Here is a 13,223-nt window from a genome sequence, read left to right on the forward strand (position 1 = left end):
AAGGATGGGAGGAAAGAACATTCCACCCGGGGAGAATTCCATTCATTCGCTCATTCATTTAACAGATCTTTATAGCGCACCAAATGGAAGTTTCTGCCTTCACAGAACTAACATGTCAGGTAAGTGGTAAGTGTTTTGAAGCACAAAATGCTCTGGTAGGAAAATAGCAGGTGTTTTAGGGAGCGATTGCATTGTCTTCCGTGACCACAGAGGAGGCTGCAGTGGGATGGGGTATAGGGAAGCCATTTTGTCTGGAAAAATAAACAGAGATCAGATTCTGGGGGGTCCATTAATGCGAAACTGAGAACTGTGTTTTGCTTTGCATTTTGCTTTCCATTGTTTTTCTTGTTTCTGGCTTGGCACTAGGGAACCCCTGGAAGGTTTGAAGATGATCTGTGTGCTTTATGCTAATAGACCAATGTGCTTTATGCTAATAGACCGATGTGCTTTAATATAAGGAAGAACTGGGGGCAGAGAAGGAAACCACTTCAGAGGCCAGAGTGAAGAAGCATCTGAACGAGGATGTAGGCAGTTGCAACAGAAAGGAAGTGGGAAGAAAAAGATTGCAGCAATAGAAGGACAGTAATTAGCAGTTGACAGAACATAGAGACGTTGCTGAGGGTTTAAGCTGGAGAGACAAGTTATTGCTATTCCGAAGACTGGAAGCATGGGAAGAGGAGGTTGAAGTGTGGGTTATAATAGATTACTTCCCTCTGCCAAAGGACAATCCAGAACTTCGCAGTGCCAACATGTGAGCTTCATCTGGGTAAGTCTGCTAAACTTAGTATTTTAAGAACACGATTCAAACTAGCTATTCCGCGCTCTGGTTTTGAGACTTCCCAGTCTGAAAAAAAAAAAAATTTCAAGCACTGTCATGATATCTTTAACAGTTTTGAAACCTGTATTTTTCCATTCTGATTGAAAACAAAAGTATCAGCTATACAACACTCTTTAGAAAGGGGATATATTAGCAAATCAAAAATGTAGCACTCAATCCTTAAGGCATGGTAAATTAACGTCAGATTAACTGCAAGTTTTGTTTTTCTTTCTTTTTTTAGAAGATTTTATTTATTTGTTTGAGAGAGAGCAAGAGTGAGAGAGAGAGAGAGAGAGGGAGAGAGCGCATGTTCGCATGTGCGCATGCTCATGAGCGGGGGGAGAGGGGCAGAGGGAGAGGGAGAAGCAGACTCCCCACTGAACAGGGAGCCCAATGCAGGCGTCGATTCCAGGACCCTGAGATCATGACCTGAGCCAAAGGCAGATGCTTAACCAACTGAGCCACCCAAGCGCCCTGTTTTTCATACTAATAGTTTGGCTTTCTCTAGACTAGAGAAAACTTCTGTGATTTTTATCATGACATTTACTAGGAGTTAACCATGCCATTGTCCTTTGAATGTCTGGAAAGAACAGGCCACGGAAGCCCTGGGAGTGAACAGTCAGTCCCTAACGCAGGGAGGCAGGGTTGTGTAAAAGGAGGCATCAGAAAGACAAGGACTGTCCCCTGACTTTGTCACTTGCTAGTTGTGTTAGCCTCTGTACACCTAGTTTGACAGATTCGTTAGCCTCTCAATGCCTCTGTCTCCTCATTTTAAAATGGGAATAAAAACACTGCCATGGGAGTTAAATGATCAAATGCAGGTAGAAAGCAGCTGGTGTGGGGCCTGGTCTGCAGTCAACGTCAGCTATGGTTATATTTCTTTTCTTTCTTTCTTTTTTAGATTTTATTTATTTATTTGAGAGGCACAGAGTGAGAGGGAGCACAAGTGAGGTGAGGGGCAGAGGGAGAAGCAGGCTCCCCGCTGAGTAAGGAGCCCGATGCAGGACTCGATCCCTGGACTCTGGGATCATGACCTGAGCCAAAGGCAGATGCCCAACATCTGCAAGAACATTGTTGTGTTATTCAGGATTCCCCAGTGAAACAGAACCAATACAATAGATAGATAGATATGGATAGATTGATGGATAGATAGATAGATAGATAGATACATACATACATATAAAAGATTCATTAGGGGAATTGGCTCATGTGGTTATGGAAGCTGAGAAGTGAAGATCCCATGATGTTCATCTGCCAGCTGGAGAATCAGGAAATCTGCTGGTATAATTCTGTCTGAGTCCAAAGGTCTAAGAACGAGGTGCATCCATGTCCAAGGGCAGGAGAAGATAGATGTCTCAGCTCAAGCAGAGAGAGTGAAGTTGCCCTTCCTCCCCCTTTTTGTTCTATTTAGGCCCTCAATGGCTGGATGATGCCCTTGCATTGGTGATGGTGATTTTCTTTATTCAGTCCACTGACTCAAATGTTAATCTCTTCCAGAAACACAGACAGATACACCCAGAAATCATGCTTTGCCAACTATCTGGGCATCCCTTAGCCCAGTCAAGTTGACTCATAAAATTTACCATCACAATTGACCATCCATCTGAAGGACTTTTTGCTTTCAGTTGTGTGTTTGTGTGTGTGGGGGGGTCCTTTAAACTAAGCAGCAAAGAGTCAGTATAGAGAATAAGGCCTTTGCTCTTCCGCTCACCAGCGCCACCAACACAAGCAAAGTGGTGGTAAAATACATAAGAAAAGGCACCTGTTCAGTTAGGTTGTTCTTAAATGCACTGCCTTCTACTATCTTGGGTGCTTTTGGCCTGCTTTCCATGGGATTTGAGAATTTGTGAGCAAATATGCTGGGACTATTTGCTATGGGCAGGTACTTGTACTTTTGGCCTTGTGATATGAGCAGTGTGGAAGGGCAGATAAAGGGCTGTGGTCCTGAAACTCCTCCCATTGGAGACTGGATAACTCTGGTCCAAGCCAAAAAATCAGAAGAAAAAAAAAAGGATGCTGAATGCTGGAATTACGTCTTCAACTAAAATATATCATATTTCCACAATTGGAGAAATAATTGACATGGACAGTCATATAGGTGTCAGTTGACTGTCAAAACAAAGTTGTTACCTGTGTGTTTTCCCCATCACGTTTTCAGAGAACTGGCAAATTCTAGCATTCTGGGGAGCATCGGCCTTTTTTGAGTAAAAGATAAAAGAGTCGCGTCTAGAGCAAGAGCTAGGAGGGTTTTCATGTGTCATGCCTACTTTGAATTTAAAGCACAGTATGTTTGAGGATAGTTAGCTGTGAGGCGGAAGTTGTAAACTTTGCTCCCTGCCCATCTCTTACTTCTGTACTCTTTTGAGCATGCTCTTCACTAGGAGTTCTCGGTACAATTAGAGACAGAAAGTGATGCTGCTCATTCTCACTTATATTAATTAAGGCATGTTCAGGTTTTATACAGTTTGCATAACTGAGTTTTTAAAAAAGATTTTATTTATTTATTTATTTTGAGAGAGAGCAAGCGAGAGCAGGGGGAGGGGCAGAGGGAGAAAGAGAAAGAGGATCTCAAGCAGACTCCATGCTCAGTGCGGAGCCCAACGTGGGGCTTGATCTCAGGACTCTGAGATCATGACCTGAGCTGAAATCAAGAGTCGGACACTTAACTGACTGAGCCACCGAGGCGCCCCTCGTAACTGAGTTTTAAGACCAACATTAGCTGGTCTATTGTAGCAATTGTATGTATCAATTTTCTCTGCCAACTTGCTTTCACTTGCATTTTTTTTCTCTCTTATGAGTATTCTTTGAGGATAACATCTCTACTAAAAGCTCTTTTTTTTGTCTCCAGGTACCTTTGAATGAATGAACTAAACCTGTGTTTAACTCAACAAAACACTTCTGTCCATTTGTTTAACCGTATGAAAATAGCTTTTCTCTTTCTTAATGAGGAAGAATTATTTTCTCATCTCTTTGCTTTAATATCAAACTTTCTTATTAATTTCTTTGTTATTATGTAAGGGTCTAATTAATGACCCACAAAGGGTTATTCATGGGAGTGAAAACACTGACCTTGTCAAAGATGCCTTAATTGGAGGAAAATATGACATCTTCCCCACATGCAGTCATGGTTTGGACATATTGATTTCTGTTCTCTGAGACCTAGTTTTCTGGTTTTGTTTTTATTTGTTTTTATTTTTTTTTAAAGATTTTATTTATTTATTTGACACAGAGAGACACAGCGAGAGAGAGAGCACAAGAAGGGGGAGTGGCAGGCAGAGGGAGAGGGAGAAGCAGGTTTCCCAGCGAGCAGGGAGCCCGATGCGGGGCTCGATCCCAGGACCCTGGGATTATGACCTGAGCCGAAGGCAGATGCTTAACGACTGAGCCACCCAGGTGGGTTTTTATTTGTTTTTAAATATGAGTTCTTATTGTCTGTAAATTGCCATCTCAGTGCATGCATAAATAACACACTCACACAACACAAACCAGATTACTTGGCTAATGAAATTAAGCAACTGGACTGGTAGGTTTTTCAAAGCTGAGTCAGAGTGTCTGACACTTAGGGGGGGAAAAAGGTTGGTATGTGATCAGTTTGATGCTCAGAGCCAGGCACGAGGGAGCTGGTTCCCTTAAGTTCACAGCAGCGAGCCCAACTCTTCCCGCCATGTCATAGATTTCAGTAGGAGAAAGCCTTTACTCAAGGGTGCTGTGATTATGCCTCAAGCAGCTGTGGAATGGTGGTTCTGGGAACCAGAAATAGATATGCTCTTCTTGGAGTCATTTACTGCTCTCGCAGAAACAATATATCCAATGGTTAATTGAGTACATAAGTCCTTATTTGTAGAAGACATCATGAAGCAGGGTCTCAAAAGAAGCATTTTCAAAAATTATAAAGGTCGACACTTGTAATAAAAGGGAACTGTGCTAAAATCAACTGCACATATTTTTGTAGATATTTGACTTAAATATTGACATTTTGGATCACTAAATATAAATGGAGAACAACCACTGGCAATGTTGCCGATTGAAGTCATATTTGTATTGCTTTTTTCTTTTCATTTTTTTTTTTTTTAGAGAGAGAGAGAGCAAGCTGGAGCGGGGGGGGAGGGCAGAAGGAGGAAAGGGAGAGAGAGAATCTTTTTTTTTTTTTTTAAGATTTTATTTATTTGCGAGAGAGAGAATGAGAGACAGAGAGCATGAGAGGGAGGAGGGTCAGAGGGAGAAGCAGACTCCCTGCTGAGCAGGGAGCCCGTTGTGGGACTCGATCCCGGGACTCCAGGATCATGACCTGAGCCAAAGTCAGTCGCTTAACCAACTGAGCCACCCAGGCGCCCAGAGAGAGAGAATCTTAAGCAAGCTCTGTGCTTAGCACAGAGCCCAACGTGGGGCTTAATCCCACCACCCTGAGATCATGACCTGAGCCGAAATCAAGAGTTGGACACTTAATTGACTGAGCCACCCAGGTACCCCGAGGTCATATTTATATTTCTATTATTGAATTTCAACTAAATTTTTATTTTATTTTATTTTTTATTTTTTTTAAAGATTTATTTATTTGACAGCGAGAGAGGGAACATAAGCAGGGGGAGTGGGAGAGGGAGAAGCAGGCTTCCCGCCGAGCAGGGAGCCCGATGCGGGGCTCGATCCCAGGACCCTGGGATCATGACCTGAGCCGAAGGCAGACGCTTAACGACTGAGCCACCCAGGCGCCCCGAATTTCAACTAAATTTTTAAAGATGAAGTCTCTTTAGTTTATCTTACTAATACTGCTAACAACAACAAGCTAATATTTCATATTTGGGGGAAATTCACACTCTTATACTTCCATAACACAAAGCTATCTTATGTTTGTATATCAACCGAGTGGCAGATTATTATGTGGCAAAAGTATTATCACCTTTTGCAGTTCATTCAATCCATCAATAGTACTTTCTGAACACCTACTATGGCAAGGCACAGGCCCAGCAGCATTAAAGAATGCAGTCCAGAGTTTTTGCTGTTTCCTGCTCCTTGAACATATCTTGTTCTTTTCTATTTTGATTCTTCATTCACTTCTGTCCTGTCCACTCTAATGCCCTCTTCTCTATCTCTCTAAATCCTACCCATTTCCCTTAGACCTAGGTCAAGTGTCTTCTTGGCAAATCTCTCCCAAACTACTTCAGAGGTCGGTGATTTCTCCCTTGTCTGAATTCTTATGCAGTTCGTTAATTGCTGGCAATATCTCTTCTACCTTGGTGTATTTTTGTTCTGATTCGTTTGCCTTAATAGAAAGGAAAGCCCTTGGGCAAGGTGAGCATGAGGTGAGGGAAAAGGGACAATGTTTTACATTTGTGTTCCTCACAGGGACTTGCTGGCCATGCATTGCCACTGAGAAGTGATTGGGGAATTCAGAGAAGACAGTGATACCTGGCATAAGGTCAAGGAAGGGTTCAAGGTGGGATTTGATCTGTACTTAGAAGGGTAGGTAAGATTTAGGTAAGGGGATAAGGTAGAGGTCATATTTCAAAGGATACTTGAGTGAAGGGCAAGTATGAGTGAAATTGAGGACTTAGCATCAAACGGAAATATATACTCTCCAAATTATTAAAGGCTGCCAAGAAGATGGATGAGTTATGGAGCATACTGGTCTATTGGCCTCCTGAAGCACACAGTAGAGTAATCAAAGCCCAGAAAGTGGGAAAGAACAAGTGATGCCCAATGCAATTGTTTCTCATTGGCTGCTTTTCTTATAAGACAAGCTCTGCTATATTTAACTTTCTTGGTATATACCTTTTCTCTACCTCTCTTTTTCCACCATGATTTATTTATTTTTATTTATTTTTTAAATTTATTTTATTTATTTATTTGAGAGAGATAGTGAGAGAGAGAGAGAGCACAAGCTGGAGGAGAGGCAGAGGGAGAGGGAGAAGCAGGCTCCCTGCTGAGCCAGATGCGGGACTCGATTCCAAGACCCTGGGATCATGACCCGAGCGGAAAGCAGACACTTAACCAACTGAGCCACCCAGGTGCCCCTTCCACCATGATTTAAAGAATTTTTTTTTAATGTGGGCTATTAGGTAAGAGATTCAGAGGTTTCCCATTTCATCATGGGGAGAACTAGGAATGACCCTTTTATAAAGATTAAAAAGTCCTTTGACTGCCATATCCTAGAAGAGGGGCCAGGCCTTAGTTAGGGGCGCACAAACATAGGAACAATCACTGGCCAGTAAATGAGCTTTCCCATCCATTCTTACTGGGAAAATAAGGGTTTTCATGATGTCAAAGGAGAGCGTGAGGTTTTACTTTCTTCTTGCCTTGAGCACCATGATGAGGAATGCCCATAGGCTGTTTGGAATAAGGAAGTTGACAATCAGGTGACAGGATTAGGAGAAACTCTGGGATTTGATAAATTGAAGAGTTAATGGAATCAGTAATTTTCCACTCATTAAATTAAGGAAATTGCTACATATATTTGGCAACGGGGGTGGAGCTATGAATTCCTTCATCCTGGAAAAGTCTGAAAGTAAATAATTATGGTCTTCATCCATGTAGAGTAAAATTTTATTCAATCGGACACTACCAATGCAAATTCTTATGATGCTTGAGAGTGAGAGGTATAAAGGGAATAAAAAGATATCAAAGATTTTCAATTGCTTGTCGTTAGGGATGTGCAAATTACAAACATATATTATCTCATCCTTGAAGCAGAACCCCTAAAGATTTTTCCTACTCAACACTTTGTTAATACAGTTCAATTACATGGAAGTTGATATGTTCTGTCCTTCATGTGTTTATTTATTCATTCATCCAACAAATATTTATTGAGCACTTAACTATGTGCCAGGCACTGTTCTAGCAGCTGGGGATATAGTGGTGAATAAGAAAAAGAATGTATTCTTATGAAGATTACTCCTAATAAAGATAGCCACTAAGTAGAAGAGAAAACAAATGTATAACATAAAGTTAGTGTTTTATGTTATTGTCTTATAAAAAAGAATAGAACAGGGGCAGCTGGGCGGCTCAGTCAGTTAAGCATCCAACTCTTGGTTTCAGCTCAGGTTATGATCTCAGGGTCGTGAGATCAAGCCCTGCATGGGGCTCGGTGCTGAGCGTGGAATCTGCTTGAGACCCTCTCTCCCTCCCTTTCCTTCTGCCCCTCCCCCCAATCCCTCTCTGTCTCACTCAAATAAATAAATAAATCTTTAAAAAAAGAATAGAATAAATTGAGGGGGTAGAATATTATAAAATAAGAGGACAAGTATAATTTTTCATAGAGTGGTGAGAGGTAGCCTCCTTGAGGAGGTTATATTTGAGATGAAAAGACAATTATAAAAGTTCTATTGAATATTTCATAATTATGTTGGGGAGAGCCACATAACTTACAGTATTGAGTCTCAACATCTCATAAATTAGTATATCTGTTCACTCAATCAGATTAACTTTTATGAGGTTTCATACTTTGTTTAATATAGGTCTTATCCATTTCTTGTTAAAATTATTTTTAGGTTTGGGCGCCTGGGTGGCTCAGTGGGTTAAGTGTCTGCCTTCGGCTCAGGTCGTGATCCTCGGGTCCTGGGATTGAGCCCAGCTTCAGGCTCCCTGGTCAGCGGGGAGTTTGCTTCTCCCTCTCCCTTTGCCCCTCCCCCCGTTCATGCTCTCTCTCTCTCTCTTGCTTGCTCTCTCTCTCTCAAATACATACATACATACATACATAAAATCTTTAAAAAAATTATTCTTAGGTTTAAAATAGGTTTGTTTCCATTGTAAGTCGAATATTTTGTCATCATAGTTTCTATCCGATTATAGTTAGCATAGGAAAGCTATTAATTTTTTGATAATTATCTTGTCTCTTGTATATCTTGTATAAGAGAGTTACTCAGCTTATTAGGTTTGCCTTGGGGGGAAACAGTCATATCACTTTTTTTGTGTTGACTATGCTCTCTAGAACAAAATGGAATGATAATAGTCATTATGATCTTTTTTCAAAAAAAAGATTTTAGGGGCACCTGGGTGGCTCAGTCATTAAGCATCTGCCTTCGGCTCAGGTCATGGTCCCAGGGTCCTGGGATCGAGCCCCGCATCGGGCTCCCTGCTCAGCGGAGAGCCTGCTTCTCCCTCTCCCACTCCCCCTGCTTGTGTTCCCTCTCTCACTGTGTCTCTCTCTGTCAAATAAATAAATAAAATCTTTAAAAAGAAAAGATTTTATTTATTTCATTGACAGAGAGAGGGAGAATGAGCACAAGCAGGGGGAGTTGCAGGCAGAGGGAGAAGCAGGCTCCCTGTCGAGCAAGGAGCCCGATGCAGGACTCAATCCCAGAACCCTGGGATCATGACCTGAGCTGAAAGCATATGCTTAACCGACGGAGACATCCAGGCGTCCCCATTATGATCATCTTTTAAAAAAATTCTAACAGTAAGAATCCTTATAACATTTATTTTACCAATAAGTGGGATGCTCGCTGTTGCTTTCTTGTATAAATCTCTTTTTTTCAAGTTCAGGAAGTTTCTTTTTATTATTTGTTTGTTAAGAGGTTTAGCAGGAATGAGTGTTGAATTTTACCATATGCTTTTTGGTGACTTTGTATGATTTTTTTTCTCATTTAATCTATTTATGTGAAGTATTAGATTAACTTTTTTTAGTGCTGAAACACCCTTACTTTTGTGGGACAAACTCCTTTGGGTCAAAATGGATTAATTCTGTGGAATGTAATTGGTAATGTTATTTCCATTGTTATCTATATTTGTTAGTGAAATTGTTATATAAATTTTGTGTGCGTGTGTGCGTGTGTGTGTTGTGTGCTCACTTTGCCTGATTTAGATGTCAGAGTTATGCTAGCCATAGAGAATGAAGTGTACAACTTTTAGTTCTTTCTGGATTTAGATTGGAACCTCGAAGTAACTTCCCTTGAAGTTCTGGTAGAACTTTCTCTTACATCACCTTTGTGTGGTGTCTTGGAGAGGGTAGCACTTTGAATAACTTGAAATTTTCCTATGGTCATTAGATAATTTTGGTGTTGTCAATATTTTGTGATTTGAATAGGAGAGGATATTTGTAAGCATATATAACAGAAAAAAAGATTAGTAGCCAGAATATATAAAGAATGCTTCCAGTGGTTATTTGTTTAAATCTGGTTTTATTAGTTTGTTACAACCCTTTTTATCTTTATTCAAATATTGATGAAAAGCTGGAATCAATTTTACCAAATTCACAATTATGATTTTTCTCCAGGCGGGGGGGAGGAAAAAGGGGAGTGGAGATGTACATCTTACCAGTCTTCACATGATGGTTTCTTTGGTCTTTATTCATAAATATTTCATAATTTCAGTTTTTATTTCTGTTTTGAGTCATTTAGTAGTTTTTTTTAAAGTTATTTATAGTTTCTTAGTACATAGCTGCTTTTTGGCTGTTCTTTTGTTGTTAATGTCTAGTTTTATTTCATGTTGTGAAAGAATAAGCCTATATAATATTGATCTTTTGAATTTATTGAGATATTCTTTGAGCTGTAATGCGTGTTCTGTTTTAGTAATTGCCCCATTAGTTGAAAAGAGTAAGCAGTCTATTTGCTGGATTCTGTGTTCTACAAAATTTGTTAAGCCAAGCCTATTAATTGGGTTCAGATCCTCCATATTCAAGTGTATTTTAAGGCACTCAATCTGTCAAAATACGAGTGAGAACATAAATTACCCACAAGGATTCACTCATTAGTTCAACAAATATTTATTAAGGACCTGCCACATGTCGGGCCCTGTTTTAGGTGCTGAGGGTATAGCAGTGAATGAAACCAAGACAGTGTTTTCAAGGGACTTAGCTTCTGGTTGGAGGAGAGACAATAAATAAGAGACAAGGGGTGCCTGGGTCCCTCAGTTGGTTGTGTGTCTGATTCTTGATTTTGGCTCAGGTCATGATCTCAGCATCGTGGGACTGAGCCCCGCGTCAGACTTCTCACTCAGCTGGGAGTCTGCTGGAGATTCTCTCTCTTCCTCTCCCTCTTTCCCTGCCACCCCCTTTCCCGCTTTCTCACTCTCTCTCAAATAAATAAATCTTAAAATAAATAAACAGACAAAAATATCTGTAATAATTCAGGTGGTAAGAAGTGGGCAGAAGAGGGACGCCTTGGGGGCTCAGTCAGTTAAGCATCTGCCTTCAGCTCAGGTCATGATTCTGGGGCCCTGGGATCCAGTCCCACATCGGGCTCCCTGCTCAGCGGGGAGCCTGCTTCTCCCTCTGCCTGCCACTCCTCCTGCTTGTGCTCTCTCTCTCTCTCTGGCAAATAAATAAATAAAATCTTTGAAAAAAAAGAAAAAGTGGGAAGAAGAAAAATAGAGCAGATAAAGGGATAGAGAATGACAAGGATGGTTAAATTGGGGGATGGATGCTCTTTTAGAGTGTAAGAGCAGGTCTCTCTGATGAGGTAACATTTGAGCAGAATGGACAGGGGGATGGGGAATCCAGTGCCGCCAAGAGCTGGGACTCAGGGTTCCAGAGGGAGTCCAGGACCCAATTATGTCAAATACCAACAAGAAAATCCTTGTAAGTGCTTTTACCTCATCTGAACCTGCTTTCAGGGGCCCCGCACATGAGCAGAGACTGAAAGAAGGGGAGTGGTGGGTAAAGCCTGTGGTTTTCTGGAGGAAGGATGTCCTAAGCCAAGGAAAGAGTCTGTGCAAAGGCTGAGGTGAGAATGTGTTTGTGAAATAGCAGGGTAAGTGAAAGGAGCTGTAGGTACCATGGTCAGGGAGAAGTAGTGCAAGGACTTGAAGGTCAAAGTAAAGTCATAGTAAAGCTTTGGATTTGTGCTTTTGTCAATTGTTTTTCTGTATCGGTCAGATTTACTTTATATAGTTCAGTCCTTGAAAAAAATTTTTTGATTTGTACGTACAAACTCAAGACTGATATAGCTTCTTTTTTTGGAGAGGGAGGGAGAGAGAGAGAGAGAGAGAGAGAGAATCTTAAGCAGGTTCCATCTCACAACCCTGCGATCATGACCTGAGCCGAAATCAAGAGTCGGACACTTAACCGACTGAGCCATCCAGGTGCCCCTGATATAGCTTCTTTGTAGACCATTCTTTTATCAGTACAAAATACACTTCTTTGTCTATTTTTTAAAAAAATTCCAGTATAATTAACATACACTATTATATTAGTCACTGTTTTTTGACTTGAATTTAATTTTGTCTGATATTATTATTGTTTATATTTTCATAGAAATGTCATGGCATATCTTTGGCAATTCATTTATTTTCAATATTTTTTGCCATTTTGCCTTTTAAAATATCAAAAAGCCCAGCATTTATTTTTTGTTTTAAGCTTTTCACTTTTATTACGGTTGCTGATACATTTAGACTTTTTCAGTCACATTTTTTCTATTTACTGTAATACCCTGTTTCTTCTTATTTCTTCTTTCCCTTGCCCACCTACATAATGTAATACCACCATAATCTGGTGTCTCATTGTCTTTCTGGCCCCATCACTAATAACTCCTGCCTTGGTTCACTCAGCTATAGATATACCAATTTTTTCCTGTGTCTCAGGGCCTTTGCACTGGCTAGTGCATTTGTCTAGGATACTCTTCCTCGAAACATCCATTTGGCTTACTCTTTCTCCTTCTTAAGTGTTTCCTCATATATCACCTTTCACCCATGTCTTTTGTGACTGACCACTATATTTATAATTGCGCTCTCAAGACTCTCTATACCATTTCTTGCTTTATTTCTATCCATAGCACTTTTTACTATCTAACATATGATGAAGGCACAGATGTGGGATCTGATTTATTCACTGCTGTGTATATAAGTTTAGCATATTGCCCAGTGTGTATTTCCACACTTAGTAAATATTTGATGAATAAATGAATGATTGATTGAATGAATGAATTTTGTTCAGTAAGCCTTTTTTGAATAGCACCTAGATATTGACAGTGTTCAGAACTAGGGAGATAGAAATTACTGATGAAGGTACAGTTTCTGCCTGAAGGGCTTTTTGTCTTAATAAAGGGCACCAACTTGGAAAGATACTGTCACTATATGATAGAAATAACTGGATACTATGGGGTCCAATAGAGCATCAGCACTCTAGGGTTGGGAGAGGATTCTGAAGAAGGTGACATCAACATTGAGTCTTGAAATATGAAGAAAATATTAGCTAGATGAGGGAGAAGCACCACAGGCAAATGAACATTATTGTTTTTTGCTGGGGTGGTAGTTATTAAAAATGAAAGACTTGGGGCACCTGGGTGGCTCAGTTGGTTAAGCATCTGCCTTCGGCTCAGGTCATGATCTCAGGGTCCTGGGATCGAGTCCCACATCGGGCTCCTTGCTCGGTGGGGACCTTGCTTCTCCCTCTCTCTCTGCCTGTCGCTCCCCCTGCTTGTGCTCTCCTCCCCCCTATCAAATAAATAAAGAAAATATTCAAAAAAATGAAAGACTC

General features: G+C 40.6%; 1 long non-coding RNA gene across 2 annotated transcripts in view; it reads left to right on the plus strand.

Annotated features, from left to right (window-relative positions):
• The first annotated feature begins 470 nt into the window (after positions 1-470).
• The window catches only part of LOC118523088 (uncharacterized), a 67,638-nt gene continuing 54,885 nt past the window's right edge, over positions 471-13,223 (plus strand). For both annotated transcript variants that reach the window (XR_013444696.1, XR_013444695.1), the window contains exon 1: positions 471-766. This is a non-coding gene — a long non-coding RNA (uncharacterized LOC118523088). The remainder of the gene's footprint in view (positions 767-13,223) is intronic.

This window comes from Halichoerus grypus, chromosome X (genome assembly GCF_964656455.1).
Source record: "Halichoerus grypus chromosome X, mHalGry1.hap1.1, whole genome shotgun sequence".
Lineage (NCBI taxonomy): Eukaryota > Metazoa > Chordata > Mammalia > Carnivora > Phocidae > Halichoerus > Halichoerus grypus.